Below are 27,047 nucleotides of genomic sequence, written 5' to 3'. Positions count from 1 at the left end.
AGTAAAGGGCTGAGAACGGAGTTCAGAATGCAGGAGGTTGTCCACTCTCTTCCCAGGTGTCTGAGGTCACTGTGGAAAAGGGTTAGAAGCAATGCTGTATAAACCTATTCCTTATGAAAAGACAGTCTGTATGCCAATCCAGGCAATGTGGTTGGGGATTTACAAGGTCTGTCCAGAAGGTATCCAGCTATGTAATATGAAAAAATAGAGATATTTACTGAAGAAGATGCAAGATATAGGAAACATTGTACAGTGCCCTTTGAAGTAGGTACCTTGGGATCTCATACATTTCTCCCAATCACTGTCAACTGCCCCATTGTATGTTCCTGAATCTCATCGATGGTCTGAAATCTCTTGTCTTTCAAAGGTGATTTTAGTTTGGGGAAAAGCCATTAGTTGCAGGGCACCTAATCTGAGCTGTAGTAGGGCAGAGTCACCTGGGTGATTTGATGTTTAACAAAACAACTCTGTACAAGATGTGATGCATGAGTGGGTACATTGTCACAATGAAGCTGCCAGTCACCAGTTGCCCATGGCTGCAGCCTTTTGAACCATTGAAATAGCTTCATGGAGGATGTTCAAGCTTAATGAAAAATTTAATGCAGATTCCTTGATCTATTCAGTCATTTTGAATGTGATGGCCACACAGTATACATGCTCACTCAAAAGTGTGTACCATCCACACTGACTAGTATGGTGAAGTTGTCATTGTTCATGCATGCTCATTCCAGTCCCCTCTCCTTGGCTTCCAGGTTATATTGATGTCACTCAAACCATTTTTGTTGTATTAACAATGGCTGGACTTCTTCCAGACAGACCTCATACATGTAAATTCCAAGGCAACTGTGCATAGAACAGATACCACTGAGTTCCCTTGATCCTTGGCATAGAAGATCCCTTCTCTCATTGGTCACTCACATACCAGGGAAGGAATCTAACTTCTTCACTTCTCTATTCTCTCTTTGCTCTTCCCTTTGCCAGACATCTGCTACATATGCTGCTCTGGTGCCTGCTTCACCTTTCCCTGCATGATCTTGTTCTCCCCCTTTGCATTCCTCCTCATACTTTCTTACAGGAAAGAACCAGGGGCAATTTTCTTTACAACATATGTAACCACACAAAACATACATTTCCCACTTGGCTCTGGTGTGTTCATGAGTCGATCAAGACCATCTGCGCTTGCATATCCAATATCCCCCAGTGTACCCCACCCCCTAAATCTAATCCTTTCTGTGTAATTTAACAGGGTCTTTGTGCTACAAAGCCCTTAATAATTTTTAAACAAAATTGCCTTAATACATAGCAATTGCTAAATGCAATACGGAAATATTTATTTCTCTTGCCAGCTATAGATTCCACAGTCTGTAGCTGCCTTGCGCAACTTGCAGAACTCAATGTGATACAAACCATAAAAGACATGTTTCTTAAAGCTACTCCTTTGGGAATCCTAGCAACACATCACATTCAATTCTACAATAAATGAACGTTGCAAATTATCAACAAGTTAATTGCCCAGGGTAAGAACCCAAGCCAGTCCTAGAATGTTTAATTTCCCCTTGACCCTTCTACAGCTGACATCTGATAGGCAATATTGGGTTTTTCCTGTGGCACCTGATTTCCAATTGTTGATTTGTGCTTATCATCACTGCAAAACACTCAGGCATAAGTTCTACTGACAGACAGGAATTCAGCTGGAAAGTAACACCATCAGAGCATCCTGGAATATGTACTATGGTCACATAACTGCAGTCATATATAAGCACTGAAGATAAAAATAATTTTTGTAACCCTATACTTATAAAACTACTTAAGTGTTCATGAATTTTCCAGTGGATTTGGAAATATATAAATAATCATTCTTTCAGGAATTCTTGAAAACCCATGAGTTTGCCATTTACTCCAACAAATCTTTGAAATGTTTTGAGTTCTACCAGGTCACCCAACAAATGCGGGTTGAACCCTTTGTTGTATGCAGTACACATGGATAACTCCTGTGGAGAATGCAACAGCAGATCAGATACACAGCTGGGGCCCCAAGAAGCTTACAGTCTAGAGGAAGAAATAAAGCATGCATACATGGTAAGCAGATTAATAGCCTCTCAAAGATGCTTACTCTCTAATCCCTGGAACCTATGAATACGTTTCCCTATATAGCAAAAGGGACTTCACAGATATAATTATGGTTAAAGACCTTGTGATGGGCAGATTATCTTGGATCATTTAGGTGGGTTCAACCTAATCACATGATTTCATAAAATAAGAGAAACTTACCCACCTGTAGTCAGAAGAAGATGTAAATAGTTAGACAGATACAAGACTGATGACTTTGAAAATGGAAGGGCCATGAGCCAAAGAGTGCAGGGGGCCTCTAGAACCCAGGAGAGGCAAATTAATTCTCCTCTAGAGCCTCCAGGAAGCAATACACCTACAGTCCTTACCACACACTGATCTTCTCCAAGTGAGAACCATGTCAGATTTCTACCCTCCAGAACTGTAAGCCAGCAAATTTGTGATAACTTGTTGTAGTAACAATATAAAACTAATACAATACATGGTTTTTATATAAGTTAGAAGGTGTCAATTCCTACAGAGATATAAAGTGAATGGGATCTTAGATGAAGGTCAGCATGGAAAAATTGACTATCTTTATCTATTCTCTTACCTTGTCATTCAACTCCAGATTTTTATCCCTTTGTGATTTTTAAAAATTAACATTCATATCAAAATATCATCACACAAGGTCCTACCCATCTTCCTGGGAGCTGTCTAGCACAAAGCTGTGGAGATCATACACACAGGATGAATGATTTACACAAGATAGGAAGCTGGCAAGACTGACTAATGTTGGATTGAACACAATCCAGGAACAAGTTTCCAAAGCTGTGATTAACATAGTCAAAAGTAAAATTGGGGAATCACAATAATGAATTCATGATAGAATCCTAGTGATACCATGTGCCATGCTATCTAAAACCTTGTTTTCACTTCAAAAATTACTTTATAGCACTCCTGGAGTCATATGCCCACTTTTGCAAGATGAAGAAGCTAGGCCCAAATATTAACTCTTGCTGTAGTCTGCACGGTGAGTAAAGGATGGAGTTGGAATTGCTAAAGTGTCTCTGACTAAACAGAAAAGATAAGCAAAATCAAAAGGAAGAAAAAAGAATCTGAGTGGGATTCAGTAGAAATAATACCTTGTGTTTGTTCATGTATACTTATACATAATTACACTACACACTTATCACAATGCTGTGAAGGTTTTATTATCCTTGCTTTACTGATGAAGAATCCCAGAGCTTCAGTAACTAGTTACCAAGTAGCTATGACCAGACTGAAATCAAGGAGTAACTAGAAACCCATACTCTATTTTGCTAATAGCATCTAAGAGAAAGATACTAGGGTATAGGTCCCTGGAAGGCAAAGACTATAGATGCTAACACTAGCACTACATGCCCAACACTTAATATAATGCCTACATATAGGAGGACCTCAAAAATGATTGTGAAATGAAGGAATGCAGTCTGGTGAATAGCATTCCTCTCTGTAGGCCTTGTTACCAGACAGAACACAAGAGAGCACACATTTTGACGAAGTCCTCAAGTGATCCTAGGCACAGTTTTTAAACTTTTTAAAGCTGAATCACCTGTAGAGCTTTTAAAAATGTAGACACCTGGCCACATTCTAACATCTTGACTTGCCGCTGTTGGCAGCCTGCTGTAGGATGCCTACATTGTTCTCAGGCACTATTGAGGGCACTGTTGTAGCTCCTCTTTGCACTAGGTCTCACTATGAATCTCTTAATCCCATTTGAAACACAGATTTCAGGACATCACAGGACAAAAACAAATGGTTTTGCTATTATACAAGATACTAAGTAACAAACAAATGATACTCCAAGATGGCATGAGTGAACACAGTCCTGGACTGTGAGCAGACTTGGTTTCTCTAGTAATGGGGAGCATCCAGAGCAGTTTTGCTCACAGGTGACAATCAAAATCTGTTGGAGGGAGAACAATGGGCAACTGAAAAACTGTTCCCATTGTGTAGGAAAGGCCTTTATGATTTGCATATAGCCGGAAATTGAAGGTTCATGAGAATATCGTACCATAACCTACTTACCTCATTCTTTACTCTGTGGGCCATGTTTTTCTCTCTTATATAATAGAAACGTAAAACAATGAGCACTCAGAATTCTAAATAGGGCTAGAGTTTTAATGGGAACTCTGTGAACATTATACTCTCTCCTTTGCTGTAGCGTGTAGTTTATTCAGCTAAAGGGTCTCAGCGATCTGGTGAACTAAGAACAATGGTCACAGTTTATTGAACCCATCTGTTTTCTTAAAAAGATGAAATTGTTACCTGATGGTGTGCAGGGTTCTCTTAAGTCCACTTCAGAGGGATGTGGCAGACACACAGATTTTTTAAAAAGGTCCATAGGTCCTTTGGATGCACACCAGAATTGATGACCACTGTTGTGTAATCAAAACACCAAATCACCACATGGGTGAACTATGGCCAACCCTTCATTGATTCATCTTAGAATGGACATCAGTCTTGAATCCATGCATACAGCCTCTATTGTCTTAATGAAGCTACTCTTCTCAGTTCTTCTGAATAAAAATGAGGGGACTGGTGAAATCTAGGAAGGCAAATATTATACAAAAACATCCACTTTTAAAATTACAGCTAAAAAGAACTGAAGTAATGACAAATTATTTTAAATGGTCTAATGGTAGAATTTTCTCAAAAAGAGAAAAACAAATGTTCAAGTAGCCTTTTGCAAGACAGCCCCAACAATGAGGTCAGTCAAGTAAAGTGGCGTTTTTCCTTGGAATTCATTGAGGTATTCAGGTCATAATTGGCTGTGGCATTTGGGAAAAATATGGGGGAAGAAAGTTGGCTCTTGGAAAGGAGGGAAAAATGATCTCAATGCCCCAGAAGTTCTCTTTCAAACTCCAGATTTGCAGTGGGAAATTTAGAGTTAGAAATTCCAATAAAGAATATATTGAGGCCACAGATTTCAAACAAGAGAAAAGGTTAGGAGATGGTTTTAAAAGAAAGAACAACTTAACAAAAATAGTTTTAGCTAGTTGAATGGTCAAATAATCTAACTGAGTGAAAGGAAAAAATGATGTCGTGTCTAAATGTTATATGGGGGTGGGTGTCATCTGCTTATATCTGATTACATGATGGTTGAACAGAGGTGCACTGTAAGGATGTCACTCCCATGAAAAAGTTTCATTTATCAAGTTTAAAATGATAATTTTGGTCATATTCCTTCATTAGAATCTGTCTTGCTTTTTATATTCTTTCTTTGAAAAGATTAAGTATTATTATTATTCCTCAGCTGAGGATATGCTTATTGATTAGAGAGAGAGAGAGAGAGAGAGAGAGAGAGAGAGCACAACCTTGATGTGAGAGAGAAACATCCATTGGTTGTCTCCTATACATGCCCCCATGGGACATTGAACACGCAACCTAGGAATGTGCCATGATGGGGGATCCAACCCACAATCTTTTGGTGTACCAGCCAATGCTCAAACCAACTGAGCCACTTGGCCAGGGCAAGACTGAAAATTATTAATATCTGCAATCCATTACTTGATCATATATTTCAGGCATACCCACTATGTGCCTGGCACTGTACCAAGGACTATAAGAACTACAAAATAAGTAAAACATAATGTCTTCTCTCAAAATCTTAAAATCTAATAATAGAAATGAAAGTTACACACATACAAACTTTAAATAATAAGTGTCTATGTGATGCCAGTTGGAAGTATAATGTGATTTCTGGAATGGGAGAGGGCCATGTTGGCTAGGGCACTTTGGTGAAGACCTCAGAGGGAGGTTGGGCTTGATCTACACCTTAATGAATAGGATGGTGGTGGGAGGCACTAAGTAAGACAGTAAGAAATGAGCTTGGTGGCAATAAGTAAAAAGCTCAGAGGGTACAAGGAAATGAGTATTTCTGCTTGACCACTGGGCTTGAAACATATTTGAGATTTGGGCCTGAGTCATGGAAAAAGACTGTGGCAATGTAGAATGAACCTTGATTTCAACATTAAATTCTGATTCTGTCACTGTAACCTCAGCTTGTATATAATACATTTTGAAAAAGCATACATTTTTGTTTACTTATTGGAAAATGGCCCCCTACTTATCTCTACTTGAATATTACTCCTTTGCTTCTGTGCTTCTCAAAACTGCTCTACCTCTGACCCAGGACAACTGTCCCTCTCCCTGACACAGTCACTACCCAGAACTGTTAGGCATCCTCCACTTAACAGACTGTTGCTTCTTGTCACCTGGAGAGAGTCAAATTGAGCAAGATGCAACACAGTACTGACCCTGTCTTTTTTTCCATAGTGCCATCAGACAGATCTGTACAAGCCCAACAGACATGAGGCAGTAGGCCTCAAACTGGGCAGCACATCAGATGTACCCAGAGAGCTTCTAAAATCCTGATGTTTACACCATTGACTTAGAATCTCTAGAGGCTGAAATCCAAACATTAGAGGTTTTTTATGCTCCCATGTGATTTCAGTGTGCAGCCAGGGCTGAGAACTAAAGCTCCAAAGCACATTTAGGAGATTCCATTAGATGGTAATGACTGTCACACTCCAGATTCCAAAGAATGATCTGGAGGGAGAGATGCTTGCTGGTGGAGATTCCAAACCCAGCTCAGGAGAGTGTGAGGTCTCTTTAAGATCTGTCGATCAGCATGGGGTTCAGATTCTTCCATTCATTGGCCAAGGAGTAATTGTTGAACCAAACATATGCATGGCTCCAAGGATAAACATTTATTCTGGGAGACTGTGCAGTCTAAACCCATGAAGGGAGTAGGAATATATTCATAACTGCCTCATAATTTCTCACAACTGAGCCGATGCTTTACACAATTATGAAAAAGTATTTCATTCCTTTTCTTCTTTTTCTCTCTTTCATCCCATGTCTTTTTCAGTTTGTGGTACTGTTGGCTTAGTCAAAGGTAAGGAAAAAGCACTGTATTTATCGAATGGCACTGTGCCAAACCCTGAGTTAAGTAAGCTCTTTGTAAATGTCATTTAATCACTATTAAATCAATTAATAATATTACTATATTTGAGTAATATTAATTAAATGGCATTTATTATTAATTAAATCAATTAATAATATCAATGTTAAGTAATATTAACTAAATGGCATTTACAATTAATTAAAGTAATAATATTAATGTATTTAAGTAATATTAATTAAATGGCATTTACAAGGAGCTTAACTCAGGGTTTGGCAAGTGGACATTTGAATGATATGAATTTTAATTCTTTGTTCATTCCTCCTTCCCTTTTTTCTGTTTTTTTCCTACTTAAAATGAATGGCTAACCTAGTTTTTCAAATTGGAATAATAATGATTAACTTTTGAACACTCGCATATTACATATACATTATTTCATAAATAAGGGGGAGGGTTTATAGGAACAAATATAAAGTACACATGGACAAAGACTGGGTGGGGAATGGGAGGGAGGTGGGAAGCACTGGGGGTGGGCTGGGATGGGAGTAAAAGAAAACTACTTGAACAACAATTAAAATAAAAAATGTAAAAAAAATTAATATCCACCCATGCGATAGGTATTAATGCATTCATTTCTATAGATGAGAAGGTTGAAACCTAAGGATTTTAATGGAGAAAATAATTATGCCAGTGTTAGAAAATAGATTTTAGGCAAATTTTATTGGTGAAGTTTTCTTGAGCTACCTCTCTTACTCTCCCCCACTAGATACCTATGGTTTCCACAAAGGTTTCTGACTCTTGGAACTACCTTTTTGTCTTTAGAGGGATGAGACCCTGGAGAGGTTGTCAGAGTTCTTGTCCATATGTACATCTGTATGTATGTATGTATTGTGTGTATACATGTGTGCATGTGTATATAAAAATACACATATATTATATATAATACATGTACACAATATATATATACACAATGGATGTATATTGTGTGTTGTATATATTGTATACATGGTATGCATATATTATTATATATTATATATAATACACATGTATATAAGTCTATGTATATGTATAATCTAATAGCCCATGCAATATATACATGTATATATACATTATACATTTATATACATGTATATAATATATATACACATCTATCTATCTATATATATGCATGTAATTTTTAGGTGGAGAGAGGAATTCAGGTTGAATTAATATTGCTCCTTCACAGTATATTGTCTTCATTGTTTCATGTAAGACTCATCCTATTTCTCATCTTATTTACTTTTAAAATTCTCATTTATCACAATTTCCCACTTCTATTACTTTTGCCCTTCCATGGGCTCCCATCCTAATGTGTTTTCAGTTCATTCTTTATTTATTTGTATTCTTATAGCTACATTGACTGGTGTATGTAGATGTGAATTCACTGTATTGTGATTATCATATATTTCTAACTTTTTTCACTCAATATTAATTTTAGGCATGCCTTTTGTGACAGCATGGATGGAACTGGAGAATATTATATTAAGTGAAACAAGCCAGTTGGTGAAAGATGAATACCATAATGATCTCACCTATAAGAGAAATCTAATGAACAATATAAACTAACAAACAAAATAGAACCATAGGCATAGAAATGTGGAACAGCTTGACAGTGACCAGAGGGCAAGATGGAGGGGGATAACGGTGGAAAGAAGGGGAAGGGACTAGTCAAAGAACATGTATGAATGACCCATGGACATATATACAGTGCGGGAATTGACTGTGGGAGCAGAGGAATGAGATGGGTGGAGGAGGGAAAAAGGGGGAAAATTGAGACAATTTTTTTATTGTAATATAATAACAATAGAAATATGCATTTATTAAATAAAATATTATTTTGTGAGTTTGATAATACAAGTAGTTTATCATTTAAAATTTTAAAATAGTGATTTTGAAACTAAAAAACATATCATCATGTTACTGTGTACTTCTCTTCAAGAATATAAATACAAATACTCTTCAAGTTTTTTTTTTATATATGTTTCATAGTGTGGACTAAATCTCGTCCCCCAATGGCAGACCTTAAGTTTGACAGCATACCTCATTATCACAAATGACAGCATTTTTTTTGTAGTCTTTGTGAGACATTGGGTTATATACTTAGATGGGCCATATGGTGAACCTATACTTGTTTTAAATGAGTTCTGTTCATTAGACTGGTCTACATGCAATCTACTCGTACAGGACAGTTCCTATTATATTCCCACAGAGCCTCCAGCTCCTGGCATTGTCTGAAGAATGTGTTATTTTAAAATAAAGGTAACCTCTATTAACATTAAGATCTAAAAAGATAGAGAGAATCCAAAGAATGAAATTTCATTTATCAAATCCAGTTCTTAAAACAGTCTGGTTGTGATCCCTTTAGTACAAGAGTTTGAAAACAATGTATTTATGTGGTCTGTGCCTCCAGTAAAAGGGAGAACACTGCATGCCTTCCATTTGGAAGGATAGCTAATGTTTTAATTTAATGAGAAGACCTGCAGCTTTGTTTTTGTACCCTCTGTGGGTCACAAATATCACTTTTAAATGAGAGTGTGAGATGGGTACTAAGGCCTTGGATCCCTAGTCAACCTGCCAAGGACAAAATGTGAATGCCAGGGTTTCACATCAGGTAACAGACCTGAAAAGGCTGCAAGGTTACACTAGAAAGCAAGACCTGGACAGTCCATGACCTTGGATCTTACAGGACGATAGGGAAGATGGAAAGCGAATGACAGTTACAAAAGATACTTGAGTCTGAAAGCTAAGGTAGGCTCACCAAAATGACTCTTTCAATCATCTGGATGTCAGAACCTGGTTAGATGGGGTCTGTAGTTCATGGGTGCTTATCACCAAGTTTAGAAGCCTTTCCTAATTCCCCTGTTGGCCAAAAAAAAAAAAAAAAAAAAAAAGTCTTTGTTTTGCCTAAGCTACTTTCCAACTCACAATATATCCAAGCCCTTGCTCTTTTTATTTAAGCAACATTCTCTTAATTTGAATTTCTCTGGCATGTCCAGATACATCTTTTTGGCCAGAATACTATTCAAAGATTAATGGTCTTAAGAGAATAATGTTTTTCACACTAGATTTCTGGAGAGCTGTTTAAGCTGTTTACTAATTCAACAGCTGAGTGATGAACTAGAACAAAAGTAACCTGGACAGGAATTGTCCTCATCTGTTATTTTTCCTATACCTCAAGAATGTCTGATGGGCTCTTGAATTTGCCCCTTGAGCTAAATAGTTGGAAAGTACTTTGACTCTTGGCAACTTACCCAGTAGTCTGATAAATGTGACTTAGCTACCTTAGTTCTGGTTTGTGGGAAAGAGCAGAATTTTCTATGGTTATTTTGTGCACTATTTTGTGCACTACTGAAAACTTTTATATGTGTGGGCTCTGTAGATAGGAAGGATTGTGAAGAAAAAATTATATGGTAACAACAAATCTGATTGACCCCTGGGATTTTGAGTATGACAAGCAGTGTTTTGCTCTCCACATTATCAATTTCATGGTATTTAGAAGTAACTGCTAGGTTTTCTTTCAAGTCTATTAGAAAATATTGGTGTGTGACTTATTGTTGATACGACACATGGAATAAATTTTAGCTAAAGGACTGCTTACTACCTACATGATATATGGGTTATTATATGTGCTAAATGAAAAAAATACTTTGCTTTTTATTTAGCTTTGTAGAATTGGATGTCTATAATACGCTAGCATTCTCTTTTTTATACCCATCTTCATGGTTAATGTAGTCATGTAGGGCTACATTAGGACTTAAGAGGGTCCTATAACGGTGCTATCCATTGGACATGTACTTTATTTCAGGCACCACATCATTTGCTCATTCATTTATATTCCTAACAAATAGTCAGTGAATATGTGATATCTGATGGTCACACTGCCAAATAGTGTAAGACTTAGACAGTCTCTAACTAGTGGGGAAGACAGTACCTAAACAGAAAATAGCACATAATAATATTAAAATGTTCAAAACATTATAATAAAGAAATATGGTACCACGGGAGAATAGACAGACTAAGGGACATGAAGACTGAAAAAAAAAAAGTTTAAATTAGACCAGGAGGATGTACAGGAGTTATGCAGGAGAAGAGAGTGAAGAGGAATGATTTATAGGAACAGCCTTTGGAACAGCTTTTTTGAAGATTAAAAGCCAAAAGAGAGATTACAGTATATTTAAGAAACTAAAAAGAGACTTGGTTTCCTTGATTGGATGTGTGCAAGGAGAGTAAGTTGTAAGAACTGGCTGTATTTCAAAGTCTTTGTAAAGTATGTTTATCCTAAGCCCACAGTAGATAGGCAGTGTTATCTTTATGTGACAGATAAGAAAATTGGATTAGAGAGGCAATTGGTTAAGCGAGGTTTTTAAATAAGTTACAAAATCCACGGTTTTTATCCTTTACTTTATGTCTTCTCTCCTAATCCACATAAAATTTAGTAACTGGGTAGCCTTATCTTGACCAAGTGTTAAATTCAGAGAAATTTTGACCCCTAATTTAAACATGATTTTTTAAAAAGATTAATTATATACTACTGTTCCTTAAGAAAATTCTAGGGTGGGAAGAGCTTCTAATCATATGTTGAAGTAAAGTTTTAGATCCTCTTTTCCACCTCTTAGGATCTCAGTAACCCCCATGCTTGTAAGTTGTTTCCTAACTCTCTCCTCTTCCCACAATCTAAACACAAACACTCTAAGCCTTGCCTATCTAGGCATTCATACTCCTTCTTTTCCTCACCCTCACTGGGATCTTCATTTTTTAATGCTCACTCTCTGTCCACTCCAATGTGAGTTCAGCCATCGCCTAAAGATGTTCCAATTCTTTCCTTTCCTTCCTCTAATTAGCAAAAGCAGATTATTTGAGATCAACATTCCCTGACAATTACCTGTTCGAGGACATAGCCACCAAAATGATCAGGGATGAGGAGAACTCACATACTTAAACCTTATATCCTCATGAAAGAGTTTTATGTATAGAGTAAAACTGAGAACTCAGTGACTTGGAAAGAAGGCAGCTTCTCTGAAAAAAAAAAAAACAGAACACCTATTCCACATGGCAATGAATGAATGAACAAATAAGTGAATAGAAGAAAATTTACCCAAGTTGAAGACTTAAAAAGAACACTATTAGGTGAGGTGAACCCACATTTCCCAGCTTCTTTCTGGCATGTATAACTACAAACCCTGGAAATGATGTAAAGCACAAAGAAAAGAGAACTCTGAAAGTTAAGAAAAAAAAGATGAGCCAGTTTGAGAGTACAGGAATGGAGGAACTACACAGTGGCATGATGGCTTGCATCTCCTCAACGAACACAGGAAGGTCACCCAGGTCTAATGTGAAAATCTCACACCATACCAAGAACCAGAATGCAATGTAAATGAGAAAAGGCAATCAACTGACATGCAAACAAAAATGAATCTGATGTTAGAATTATTTGACAATGATTATAAAGAAACAATCATAAAACTATCATAAAATGCTCTAAACATTAATTATAACTTCTCCTGAAGCAAATGAAAAAAATGATAAGCCTTATCAAAGAAGTAGAAGTTATATAAAAAGAAACAAATTGAAATTATGTACATCAGGAGGTGCTACGTACACACAGGAGTGGGGGCAGTGACTCGGGCAGTCCATTGCGGAGGCACCTTTTCTGCAAGGGCAGTGCACCAAGCAGAGGGAACGGGTTTTCACGGACAAGCTGAATTGACATTCAAGAGCAAGGCCCCTGGCTTCAAGTTCAAGATGGCAGAGTATGAAGATCCTGAGCTCACCTCCTCTCATTGACACCAAAACTGCAACTACATATAGAACGACTATCTCTGAGACCACCTGAAGAGTCGCAGAAAGGTTTTCTATAACTACAGACAAAGTAAAAGCCACATTGAAAAGGGTAGGAAGGGTAGAGACTAAGCCTAGTCAGCACCTACCCTACTCCCTGCTCCTCATGCAGTGACTCACAAGAGGGAGGGTTATGACAACCTCGGAGGCTGTCCCTGGAGAGTGAAGGGTCTGAACCCTAAAATGGTTGACCTGAAGCCGGAAGTGGAGCCCTCATAACAGCTGTCTTTGAAAACCAATGAGGCTCACATCAGGGAGAGCCAAAAGGCTATAAGAAACCCAAGTTGCGCTCCTTCCCATTCTGGCACAGAGGGAGCAGTTTGAAAAGCAGCTAGGTCATATGTGAAGGTGATACATCGACTAATTTTAGGGTGTGTGCTGGAGGGACAGTGATCTGCTGGAACTTGCTCATGCCACAGGTGCTGGTGGGTACCATTTTTCCCCATCCTCTAACCTGGCTGGTCTGACACTGTCCATTAACCTTGCTGACACTGTTTGCCCCACCCTGGCATTTCCCTGAGGGCCTACCCAGGGTAGCACCCCCCCAGAGCACTTCCTGGCCTGCCACACACTGTGGGCAGCATCACTCAGCACCAGCACCCAGCAGTGTGTCTACAACAGTGGGGGTGGGCTTTGCAGCCAGCCACATCAAAACCTTGCCCTGCATTCCAGTGAGTCTGCAACAGTTGTGGCCAGGCCTCACAGCCAGTAGGCCAGATAGCAGCCTTGCCTGCTAGTGTGTCCACAGAAGTGGCCCAGCCACAACAGGAGGCTATATTAGTGCCCCCTGTAGACCATCTAGCTCTTGTAACAAAGGGAGCATTGAAATTAGGGTCCCGTGGGAAAATAAGGCCACTTTTTCAAGACCAAGAGATTTAGCTTAACTACCTAATACAATACATAAAAACAAACAGGCAAAATGAAGATAGGAAAGAATATGTTCCAAACAACAAAAAAAACAGGATAAAACCCCAGAAGAAAAACTATGTGCAACTGAGGTCAGCTGTCTACTAGATGAAGAGTTCAAAAGTAACAGTCATGAAGATGCTCTTTCAACTGTGCAGACAGATGAATAAATTCAGTGAGAACTTTAGCAACTTGAACAAAGACCTAAAAATTCTAAGAAAGGACCTAACAGAAGTGAAAAATGGAACAATTGAAATGAGAAAATCATTGCAGGGAATCAACATCAAATCTGATGACACAGATGAATGGATCAGCAACCAGGAAAACAGGATAGTGGAAGTCACCCAGCTGGAAGATCAAAAAGAAAAAAGAATTAAAAAGAATGAAGATAGCATAAGAGACCTATGGGACAACATTAAGCATACTAACATTTGAGTCATAGGGGTCCCAGAAGGAGAAGAGAGAGAGAAAGGGACAGAAAACCTATTTGAGGAAATAATGGCTGAAAACTTTCCTAACTTGGCAAAGGAAACAGACATCCAAGTCCAGGAAGCACAGAGAGTCCCGAACAAGATGAACCCAAAGAGACCCACACCAAGACACATTATAATTAAGTTGTTGAAAGTTAAAGATAAAGAACAAATCTTAAAAGCAGCAAGAGAAAAACAACTGGTTACATACAAGGGTGTTGAGGGAAAGAATAACTCACATGCAGTAGAGATGGCAGAGCATGACCCTTTATTATGTGTGTGGGCTCAGAGGAGACAATGGGACTCCAAATTCTGAGCCCCGAACTCTGATCTTCTGGGGTTTAAATAGCCCCAGGCTTCCTGCCTACGTGGCGAAGCAAGGTTACAGAAGCTCAAATGCAGAAGTTAGATCTAGTTACCTTATTTGGCTAAAACAAAGAACAAAGCACAGGGGCTCAACACAGAAGCACAGGAGCTCCACGTGGCAGTTGCCCATCACATTCCCCCCTTTGATGCTATAAGGTGTTTTTATCCCTTTAGCATCACTATATACCTGGCTATATGGCTGAGGTCCTTAGGAGGGTTGCAACTGCTGTTACTGGTGTTGGTACCACTGAAAGGCTAACACTTTGGTGGCTGCCCTACAAGTCACTGTGGCCCCAGGTGCTGGACCAAGGTCCGGAGGATGCAGGGTCCCATATGCCTGACACCTCTAGGTCTGGTATCTTATGGTCCTGGATATCACCCCGGTCTGGTATACCTTCACTCCCCAAGAGCAGAGGGATTGCTGTGGCTGAATGCAACCCGATGGCATGTCAGTGGAGGAGCTGAAAGCTGACCCTGGGAGACAGTAAGAGACCACTTTACCGCTGAGCATAATCCTATGCCCGGGGGTATTACATTTGCAGGCTGGGGCTGAGACAGGGGCCACATTTGTTAAGCGAAGTATACAATAAACCCAAATGCAGAGACCAAACAGAGATAAACTATTCCTAGGGTGATCTGCTTTGCGGGATTCCATTCTGCAGGGGTCACAGTCACTAGTTCAATTCCCAATGCTCCTGCGAAGGTGCCAATTAAAGTCAGGTACCCTGCAGAACAATGGTCTATCCCTTGGTGTCTTCTTTACTGGCTGGCGTCTTCTGGTGCCTCAGCGTGGGTACTCTAGGTGCAGGCCTAGTCCTTGGGTCCTCGGGATCTGCTGCTGTTTTGGCCCAGCTGTAGTGGATCCAAGGGGTGACTCCTGCAACCTAGGCAATGCTAGCGGCAGCAAGTCTGCCCAGGGCAGTCCAGTTTCCTGGTAGAATTTAGCTAAAGTTCCATTTTCTGTCCTCGCCCCTGATCATACCGTACTTCTGACAAGCCTGGTTGCTGAGCGCTGCACTGGGTGATGCACTGGAACCTCAAGGGAGCTCATAGGCTGCTGGGGCAGGTGACAGCACTGTGAAGGGCCATGACAGAGGACTGTGTGGATGGCTGTGGGGGCACTTCAGATACACAGTGCGTGCCCTCTGCAACTCAATGTGAAGAGTAGGAGTGTGTTCAGGATGTGCTTCTGGTGTTCTTTCCTTAATTCAACCAAGTGCTTCAGCAGCGTGTACATTCCCTCCCAGCACCGTTCCTGGGATGGGCCACCAGGAGGAGGTCGTCCATGTACTGCAGAATTGTCAGGTACAGCCCCCCTTAGCGAGGGGCTTCAGGTCTCCTGCTAGGGCTTCCCCAAATAAGGTTGAGGAGTTCTTAAACCCCTGGGGCAGTTTAATCCAGGTCAACTGAGTCTTGACCTCTGTGTGTGTATCTTTCCATTCAAAAACAAAAATGTGTTGGCTGGAAGGTGCCACAGGAATGCAGGAGAAGGCATCCTTCAGATCAAGTAAACCATGTTGCTGTTGGGGGAAGCTGGCTCAGGAGGGTGTATGGGTTTGGGACAACCCATGGAGGGTGACGGCTGCTTCGTTGATGGCCCACAGATCCTGGATGGGCTGGTACCTGCTCCCGTCCAGCTGCCATCATGGGTCTGGGCAGGTGTGGCCCCATGTTATGAAACCAATCTTCTCTGAGCTCCCACACAGGCGCTATAACTTGGAGGACTTGCCTCCCAGTCACATCTTGGGTGGAGGGAGTCCTCTTTATCTCCCTGCCCCAGAGCATGGCCACAGCTATTCAGCATACCTAAGTGACCAGTCAAAGGCTATCGGTATGTTAAATGACTATGCCATGGATTAGCTGTAAAGCTGTTGCTGTACAAAACAGCCCTGCATGTTCCTGCTCTGTGTGTCCCTCCCTCAACTCACACCTGTGGAGGAAGGGGTGAAGACATCTTAAAATCTCCTAGACACCTTGAGTTCTGGACCCCATTTTAAATGCTCATTTGGGGTCCCCTCTCTTGGCTGCACCTTGTAACAATCTCTCATTTCAGATATACACCCACTTTAAATTATTTTAAAGGACAGTGGACGAAGGTCTTATCTTCTTGTAATTAATTCCAGATGGAAATGGACATTGTTCTACCTACCCGTGGGTCTAGGGTCCTTGAAAGGGGGTGCAGCATGGAGGGAGTCCTTGCTGTAAGGGGAAAGACCTTACAGAATCCTGGTCAGTTGGCTGTCACCAGAAAGTCTCAGGCTTAGTGTCCAAAGACTGGCATTACTGGATTGTTGGCATCCTGGTTATATTCTAGAGATGACAGATTTGGAAAGAGTTGGAAGGCACAATTAAATCATAACCACTAAATGACAAAGGCAGGAATTTAAGTAAAGAATGGCTTATCTGGAGGAAGGTGTACAAGGCATGCTACACCTATCCAAAACTCTTGTGGCCCATTATACTTCACTTGGGCTGAGGGGAATATATTAGGATTCCCCTCCTTCTAGATATCTGAACCCTCAAGACAGAAAAGGGAAAATCAGTTCTAAAGTGTAGCCCACAGATCGTCCGAACTGCTAATCAACCCAACCACTCAGTTCAGCCAAACCATTGAGTTTCAGGGGCGATGATGAAGAATGGGCTCCTTAAGTGAGGCCTATATTGCAACCAATTACTCAGGTAATGAAGTCATAGGCATACGTCCTATGAAAACAGAAGAACACACAGGTTAATTCACACAACAATCCCCAAACCAGTCTCTGTGCCTGTGAGACTGTCTTTTGGGAAGACATTCAGTTGCAAGGTCCTTCCTGCAATGACATTTAGCAATGGCAATTTGAAAGGTCCTCCCATACCTGTAAATTGTACATCTTTGATGATATTACAAACCCAGTTTCAACTTTCAAATGAAAACAAACTTTCAAGACAGTTAGCTGCACCATTCTGGTGTCCAATACTGAGCATTGTGATTTTCCTTGAACCACAATTTTTCTCTTTAAGATCACCTTCACTGTTATTAAGGGACTACTTTGAGTCCTGATTTTAATTTTGACTGTTTGTTTGCATAAACACACCAAGAGCAGCCTGGATCACTTATGATCTTTAAGTCTGCTTTGCTCGAACTCACACAGGGAAACTTTAGATTGACTTCTCAGGCCGCCCCCCTCAGTGCACAGAAGCAGAGCCACACATCCGCCATCTGGCTTCACCTGTACCAGTTGTTCCACTCAAATCCTTGAGGCTTCCATTGTGCCCACAGGTTCCCTTTCGGACATCTTTCATGAAAGCAACCTTCGTGCCTTCCCTGGAAAGACTGACATGAACTGTACAACCAACCAAAGTACCAGACTTTTCTCGTGGGCTTACACTAGCTTCGCAAGTCAATCCCAGTCCTCAGGGCTTTCTGGTGATGACCAGAACCCATACATGTCTCCTTCAGACATGAAATTCCAGTCAAAGTCTTGGTAAACAAAACCACTATTAGCGACTGATCTTACTGGTTTTATGCAAAGAAACCTTATGTCTTCACTCACTCCTTCAGAATGCCAAATTCTGGAGGGATCAGGTAGGGAGAAAAATACAAAGCATGAAGGAAAATCCTTTCCCTTCTGATATCCACTGGGCTTCTCAAAACCTTCACTCCCAGACATTCTGCAACACTCACAAACCCTCTATTCTTTCTTTCATAGACCTTCTGATATCCACCATGAGTGCATCTCCATGTCTTATACCTTCTATTATTAACTAACACTATGTAATTCCTTTCTAAAACTTTTACTTTCCCATTTATTTTTGCAGTTTCCCATAGACCTTCTTCATTTATATATATATTATATTTTTATTTACTTTCCTACAGAATGTGAAGTTTCAACCTTTCCTGGAATCCTCAATTTCCTTTTTAGAGCAGATACAGAGCAAAATCCAAAACACAGAGTTCCAGAACAATACACAGGTAGGGGCATTCTCTTGCAACAATGCATCCATCGGTGCCTTGCAGAGACATGCTCCTTCAGGCCCCATCTTTTGGCAGAGACATGCTGCTTTGCCTCTGGCTGAAGCACTTATCAGCCCCAAATGACCCTTCCTGGGTCCCGAGTGGCAAAGAAATTCTTCCCGACCAGTTACAGGCAACCTTTCTTAGGTCTTACAAATGACTTTAAACAGGCCTTCAAGTACAGAGGGCTTCTGATCAGAAACAACACCAATGTTAGAAATTTGCTCTTTTCCCACAAAACCAGAAAACAAATAGTTGAGGTTTCCTTTACTCCAGGTTTAAAACTTTACATTCTTTATACATAATTTTACTCATTCAGATTTAACCATCATTCTCTTTTAATCCTGGTTCCTTTCCCACACTGGAAAGGACTATACTTAAACTCAGCATGTGGCAGCCAAAAGTCCCTGGCATTGCAGGTACCTTCCACTAAAATTCCCTAGATTTGCAGGGGCATCCTGCAGCTTTCTGAAGCTCAGACCCTGCAAACACCCTATAGATCAGATGCTCACCTTTGGACCTCAGTTCATGTCCTTCAGAACCAGAGCCATTCTTATCAGAACCAGTTACACAGAGAACCAGACTGATGCAGTGCCCACACAGCAGCAGCATACAGCCCATACTCTGAAGAGAGCCCTTAGCCTGGCACCTTGCCCAGTTCCAAGATGGAGGGGCTCTCATGTGACCCATCATCCAAGATGACGACAACCATGCACGCTCCACTCTCCACGGTGGGGCACTCATGTGGCTCGTCCTCCATTTTACCCAAAATGGCCACACACCCACATGGTTTGCTGTCCAATCTCCAACATACATGCAATATAGTACTGTGGCAGGACCCCCTGCCCCATGATGAATTCTCCTGATTGGCCCTGACAGACAAGGGAAGGGATTGTCAGTTTGCCCACCTGGCCTCACCCCTCTCAGGGCACTTGGGTTTCGTCTTAGCTAAGGCTGCCTGTGTAGAATTCGGGTTAAACTTCCCAGCTGTTAATGCTTATGACTGACCCAGGAACCACAGGTGAGGGCCCAATCAGACTCCGTAAGCCTAATTCAGCTCATGGAGTTACAGACACATTCACACTCACACTCTCAGTCACACAGCATTTATAACTTTTCCTCCCCCGAGCTGGAGTCCGGTGGTCTGAGCCCTATCTTAACATGGCCCAGACTCCTGAGTTTCTGGTTAAGAGGTGATCAGCCTCTCCCTGGTCTCGGGTCCGGTCCCTGGGGCACTTACCAATCTGGCACCTCCGACAGTTCAGGGTCCGTCTCTCCCCTTCCGCCCAGGTCTTAGAGTGGCCGGGTACGTGGCACAGGAGCCTCCATCCCGGGAAGCTTGAAACAACCAGGGCACGTGCTCCTTCCCACATGACAGGGCTCCCCCGCCGAGCCCCTGGTCATCTTCACCAGAGGCAAAATGCCTGCTTTGTGTGAGTTGTTTCCTGGTCAGGGAACCAAAATGTTTCAGGAAAGAATAACTCACGCTCGGTAGAGATGGCGGAGCACGACCCTTTATTATTACACACATGGGCTCAAAGGAGACAATGGGACTCCAAATTCTGAGCTCTGAACTCTGACCTTCTGGGGTTTAAATAGCCCCAGGCTTCTTACCTATGTGGCCAAGCAAGGTTACAGAAGCCCAAATGCGGAAGTTAGATCTAGTTACCTTATTTGGCTAAAACAAAGAACAAAGCACAGGGGCTCAACATGGTGGTTGCCCGTCACAAGGGTATTCCCATAAGACTGTCAGCTGACTTTTCAACAGAAACTTTGCAGGCCAGAAGGGAGTGGCATGATATATTCAACATGATGAGAGAAAAAAACTTACAACCCAAAATACTCTACCCAGCAAGGTTATCATTCAGAATAGAAGGAGAGATCAAGATTTTCTCAGACAAGCATCAGTTAAAGGAGTACATCACCACTAAACCAGCATTACAAGAAATGTTAAAGGGGATTCTTTAAGTGGAAAAGGCCACAACTAGAAATAAGATGAAAAAATATGCACTGGTAAAGTCAAACAAATAGTAAAGATAGTAGACCAACCACTTATAATGTAATATGAAAACAATTAAAATGGCAATAAGGACATAGCTATCAATAATTACTTCAATTGAAGTTGACTAAATGCTCCATTGCATAAACAGCATGACTGAATAATTTTTTAAAAAAAAAGGGGGGGGGGGCCTGTACATATCCTGCCTACATTGCCTCCATGAGCCTCCTGATTGAAAGTCATACAGAGACTGGAAATACATAAATGGAAAAGATATTTCATGTAAATGGAAATTTAAAAAAACAGAAAATGGGATAGCAATACTTACATCAGACAAAAAGACTTTAAATCAGAGGCTGTATAACAAGAGACAAAGAAGGACCCAGCAATTTTGTTTTCTTCAGGTAAGCCCCCAGAAGTGGAACAATTCAAAAAGCTGCATGCACCTCTGTTTACTGCAGCATTATTTACAGTAGCCAAGTTATTGAAGCAACCCCAGCGTTCACCACCAGATGAATGGGTAAAGGAGTGGATGTGTGTGCACATGCACACAACACACCAGGATATAGAACAGCCAGAAAAGAAGCAGATCTTGCCATTTGCAACAACACGGATTGACCTAGAGGATGTTATGCTAAGGAAATTAAGTCAGAGAAAGACAAATACTGTATCATTTCACTTAGGGGTAGAATCTAAAAAACTAAACAAACAGGGCGAACTGACCCATAGATATATAAAAACTGATAATTGCCAGAGGGTTGGGTGGTGGGGTATGGGCAGAAAGGCTAAGGGGATTAGGAGGTGGAAACTTGTAAATAAGTCATGGGGGTGCAAAGTACAACATAAGGATTATTAATATCTATATCACAATAACTTCGTATGGTGACACATGGATAGTGGACTTTCTGTGGTGATCACTTTGTGAGGTATATAAATGTTAAATCTCAGTATGTTCTGCAGCTGAAACTACTACAGTATTTTACGTCAACTATAATTCAGAAGAGCTTTACATTTCAGAATAAAAATTAGACATGAAACCAAAAAGAAAAAGAAATTATGTGCATCAGTAAATGAGTAGATCAAAAAACTATGGTACACTTACACCACAGTATGGATGGAACTGGAGAGCATTATGCCAAGTGAAATAAGCCAGGTGCTGAAATACAAATACCATACAATATCTCCTGTAAGTGGAACCTAATCAAAAAAACAAACAAGCAAGCAAATATAACCAGAGACATTGAAATAAAGAGGAAACTGACAGTAACCAGAGGTGGGAAATAATGGGGGAAATAAGGGGAAGGGTCATCAAGGAACATGTATAAAGGACTCACAGACAAAGCCAAAGGTGAGTAGGATTGAGGGTGGGAGGTGGGTGTGGGTGGGGAGGAAGAAAGTGGTGGTGGGAAAATGGAGACAACTTTACTTGAACAACAATAAAAAACAAATCATATAATTGAAAAATGCAATAACAAAAATAACTCACTCGGTAATCTCACTTACAAAAAACAAATAATATAATTGAAAAATGCAATAACAAAAATAAAAACTCACTGGTTAATCTCAATAATAGGGGTGACAGGGGATAGAATCAGTGAATCTGAGGACAGAACAAGAAATTGGTTATTCATCCAATCTAAACAACAGAGGGAAAATAGACTGAAAAAAGTTAGCAGAATATTAGGGATGTGAGGGACAATAACAAAAATCAACATTCATATTATTGGTATTCCAGAGGAGAAGAAAAGAAAGTGGGAATGAAAAAAAATATTTGAGGAAATAATGTCTGGAAATTTTGTAAGTTTTGTGAAACACATAGACCTACAGGCTTAATAAGTTGAGCAAATTCTTAAAAGGTCAAACTGTAAATATTCCACAGGAAAATATATCATAAACTTGTGAAAACTAATGGTAAAGAATAAAATCTTAGAAACAATCAGATAGAAACTACATTGTTTACAGGAGAACCTCAATTCAAATAATAGTGAGTTTCTGATTGGAAATCATAGAGGTCATAAGAACGCAATGCAATATTTTTTCAAGTGCTAAAAGAACTGTCATTTGTGAATCCAATATGTGTAGGAATTATTATTTGGGAATTAAGGGGAAACAAACAAATTCTCAAGTGAAGGAAAACTTGTAACTAGCAAACCACGCAAAGATTAGCTAAAGAAGTTCTTCAAACAAAAAACAAAGAGAAAAAAAAAAAAGAGAAGGAAAGAAGGAAGGAGGAATGGAAAGGAAGGAAACGGAAGGAAGGAAGGAAGGAAGGGGAAGGAAGAAACTGAGGAAGGAAGGAAGGAAGAAGGAAAGCAAGGAGGTGAAGGATAGAGAGGAAGGAAGAAAGAGAAAGAAAGAAAGAAAGAAAGGAAAAGAAATAAAGAAAAAGAAAGAAAAAGAAGAGAAAGAAGAAAAGAAGAAGAAAGAAAGGAAAGAAAAAAGAAAGAAAAAAGAGATAGAGAAAGAAAGAAGAGAAAGAAGAGAAGAGAAGATAGAAGAGAGAGAGAGAGAGAGAAGAGAAAGAAAGAAAGAAAGAAAAAGAAAGAAAGAAAGAGAGAAAAGAAGAGAAGAAAGAAAGAAAGAAAGAAAGAAAGAAAGAAAAAAAAGAAAGAAAGAAAGAAAGAAAGAAAGAAAGAAAGAAAGAAAAAGAAAGAAAGAAAGAAAGGGAGAGAGAGAGAGAGGGAGGGAGGGAGGGAGGGAGGGAGGGAGGGAGGGAGGAAGGGAGGAAGAAAGGAAGAAAGAAAGCAAGATAGCAAGCTTGCTTGGTTTTTTCAATCAGCCTAAGTCCTTAAAGAGACATCCTAATTGTTACTTATATCAATTGTTTATTGCTTTTTCATTGCTGACTAGTATTTTATGGTATGTATATACTATAGTTTATTTAACAATTTGCTTGTAGCAATAGGGATAGATTACTGATTACCAGGAATTAAGAGTCAAGGAGGGGAGCTGGTACAAGAGCAAGGGTATGGTTATAAAAAGGCTATAGGAGAAGTTCTTGTGTTGTTGGAACTGTTCAATATTTTGACTGAGGTTTTGGATACATGAACCAACACATGTGATTTAATTGTATAGAACTTTATATACACAAACATACATACACACACATATACACACAAATGAGTGGGAGTAAAACTGGGAATGCTGAATAAAATTGATGGATTATATCAATGTAAATATCCTGGTTGTAATATTATACTATAGTTTTGAAAAATGTTATCCTTGGGGAAAATTTGGATAAATGTGCACTGAATCTCTCAGTACAGTCGTTTACAACTCTATATAAATCTATAATTATCTCAGTAAAAACCTCAATTAAACAAAATGGTAAATTATTGTTTACCTCCAAGTTGGCTCCTATTGAGCCCAAGCCCTGGAATTCAGCCCTTATGTAAAAGACATGGTGGCTTCCACCTTACTTCCTCTGCATCACACACTTCTGGGAAGCAATCACCTGGCATCACATTTCCCATCTACAGCAACGGAAAATAAAAGAGAGAGCAATAAGATTTATTAACAGGAAAAAGTACCATTATAAAGATTCTTAGCCTTCCCCAAGATATTCTTCAATCCAGGTCTCACAAGGATTCGAAAATTATACTCCATCTCTCTCCACACATTTTGCCTGAAGCAATTTCCTGAGAAAGTACTCTAACCAAGAAAGTTATGCATGAACTCTCTAGATAGAACAGGTGTTTTGACAACTGTGAGCAATGAATCTAGTAATAGTCATAGAAAATCTGGATGAATATTTTAATAATTGAGAATTATAATATAGGTAATAAATGAGCATCTGTGCCATAAAACAGAGATTCTGTGAGCGGCTAAAATACATTAACAAGGAAGTAAAATATGACTTCAGCAAACTCAGCAGTTGGAGGACAAGTGAAAGATTTATTTGGAAAATATAGCCATCCTACAGCTCTGGTTCCTGTAAGAATGATGGGTGGGGATGACCAAATAAATACAGTGGGTAAGGATCATAACATTTTTTAAATTTTGATATATTCTGTAGAGATAACTACTACAGACAAGCTATTAAAGATAAGAATGTAATAACTAGTAAAAAGGTTGTCTAGGCATTTTTCCAAGAGAGAAAAGGAATATTTCTAAAAGAATATGAGGTCTTGCTTTAGATTTCACAGCAAGGTAGGGTAAGTGTCTACACTGAATCCATTTAGCTCCAAAGCCCACATATTTTGGTATTACTTGGTCTTTCCCTATGATTCCAATAGGTCTACACTGAAGACATATCAGGTTCACAAGTATCTATGTTACATTTTCATCATTTCCAAGAACAGAGAATACAACTTGCCATAGTAGCTTTATCTGGCACTAAAAAAATATTAGTAAGTAGCAACAATAATAAAGGAAAAAGAAAAAACAGGAATTTGTATTTATGGTAATAGTCCTTGATAAAAGGAAAAATGCATTAGAAATGAGAAAGATCATCCAACTCATTTAATGGCTACTCAGGAGATCAAGAAAGAAAAAAAATAGGGTATTTATGGGGTCTAGGAACATTCCAGACCTTTGGCCCTTTGATATTTGATATATATTTTCATATCATCTTTAATTTGTATTGCTAATAAAAGAATAGTTATATGGCAGTTCTAAGAAATGAGCTATTCTTTAGAGTAACATATTCAAATATATCTATCCTTGGCTAGTAAGGAACCCTGCTAAAAATGAACCTAGAGATTGGAGGGCAGGTAGGGAGAGTAAAATAGGTTTGCAAAGAATTTTGAGGGAAAATTATCTTTTAAAATTAAAATATTATTATTATTTTTTAAATTGTATCCTTTTGGAAGAATGGTGCCTCTCTCAGAATGTTTTTAAATGCTTTATGACAAAAGTCTTCTTGTCCCTCAGACAGTGCAGTATTGGTCCTTCCTCTAATGGTGCTAGGAGCTGTGAATGACATTTTATGGAATAAATGAGACTTGAACCAGGAGTATTTAACCCAGCAAGAAGCACCATTGCTTGATTTTATAATCAAAGCTACAGGTACATGAGGCTTTGTATTAGCTATGTCTTGCAATGTGTGCAGACATCACCTTGAGGTTTCTTAGAGAAAAGTCTCATGATGAGATTTGGACCTTTCCCTTCCAAAGTAGTCAGAACATTTTCTAAAATGACAAGTTCAGAGCACAAATACCAAAAGATTGAATAATCTGGAGGCATTGGATAACAGGAAAAGATGAAAGACCTAATTCAAATGGCTGGGCCAAATAATGACTAAGGAGAAATAATAGCCATCTGCAAATATTTGAGGGAAATATGGAGCAAAAGGGGGAGAGGAATTTCTTTGAGTTACCAAAAGGGGTAGAACTAAGAGAAATAGAATTAAGCTGAACAAAGAAAAATGTAGGCAGAGCAAGAGGAGGGAAATGACCACATAATGGGATCTGTCAGTCTGTGTAATAGTCATTCACAGGAAGTTGTGGAAACCCCATCACTTCAATCATTTTGAGCTAAGTGGAAAAATTGCTCTATTAAACAGGACTATCCAGCTTTGGAAAAAGAGGCATTTGATGAGCAATGTGTCTTTTTCATCTTTAAGTTCTATTGTTTTGGAAAAGAAAAAAGAACAGAAAAAATAAATGAAGGAACAACCTGGTGGAATATCTTGGAGGAATTTTTTTTTAAACTAGCAACCACAGAGTAGCAATGAAGAGCAAAAAGAACAATTGAGAGAGAAAACCCACTAAAACACACCAATTTCAATAACAACATAAAAATTTAAAGCAAGGCCAAAGAAGGAAGGACTTCAAAAAGAAACTGGGTATTTATTTAAGAACTTTTGTTTTTCTACTACAAGAGAATATCAGATGTATCTCAATGTTCCTCTTAAGTAATTCAAGGACTTCCATGATTATTTCGAAGTTAGACTAACACAGTTGTGTTCCTCTAGGACCCCCAAAAACCTGGACCCTTCAGAGTGATCTGGATGACCAATCAATCATCTATGATGGCTGGACCGCTGAAATATTGGTCAGGAAAAGAACTAGGCTGCTCATAATTAAACAATTAAATTCTTAAATACCATATAAATTCTAGATATACATAATGATCATTGAATATAGGTATCAGATAATGTCAGAAATACAAAGGTAAATAAAACTTGGCCATTTTTCTCCTTGAGCTTTGAGTCTATTGGGAAAGACAGACAAATTTGAAAATTGCATAGGTCTTTTGGTAACTAAGCACCGAGGCTCTTTCTTGGAAAGAGATATTCTTCTTAGTGCTGTTACAGTCTCAGGGACTCAACCAGTTTTTTCTCTTCACTTAGTAGCTATTATTTCCTCCCACTCTGTACTCTCTCCACAAACTTCATCTTCCCAATTTCTTACTGCCATGAAGAAAAGGAGTCAATCCCTTTTCATTTTTAGATTTAATCAGTACTGGGGTATCAACAAGAACCCAATATAACAGCCA

At 39.4% G+C, this 27,047-nt stretch overlaps 1 long non-coding RNA gene across 1 annotated transcript; it reads right to left on the bottom strand.

Moving 5' to 3' along the window:
• LOC118498878 lies at positions 1-24,040 on the bottom strand. The gene is made up of 4 exons (XR_004901368.1): positions 23,953-24,040; positions 4,360-4,610; positions 2,663-2,777; positions 1-69 (listed from the first exon to the last, which is right to left on the bottom strand). It is a non-coding gene; the product is annotated as an uncharacterized LOC118498878 (long non-coding RNA).
• Between the last annotated feature and the right edge of the window lie 3,007 nt (positions 24,041-27,047).

Source organism: Phyllostomus discolor, chromosome 2 (genome assembly GCF_004126475.2).
Source record: "Phyllostomus discolor isolate MPI-MPIP mPhyDis1 chromosome 2, mPhyDis1.pri.v3, whole genome shotgun sequence".
In the NCBI taxonomy this organism is placed as follows: domain Eukaryota; kingdom Metazoa; phylum Chordata; class Mammalia; order Chiroptera; family Phyllostomidae; genus Phyllostomus; species Phyllostomus discolor.
This window is presented reverse-complemented; position numbering and strand designations above follow the sequence as displayed.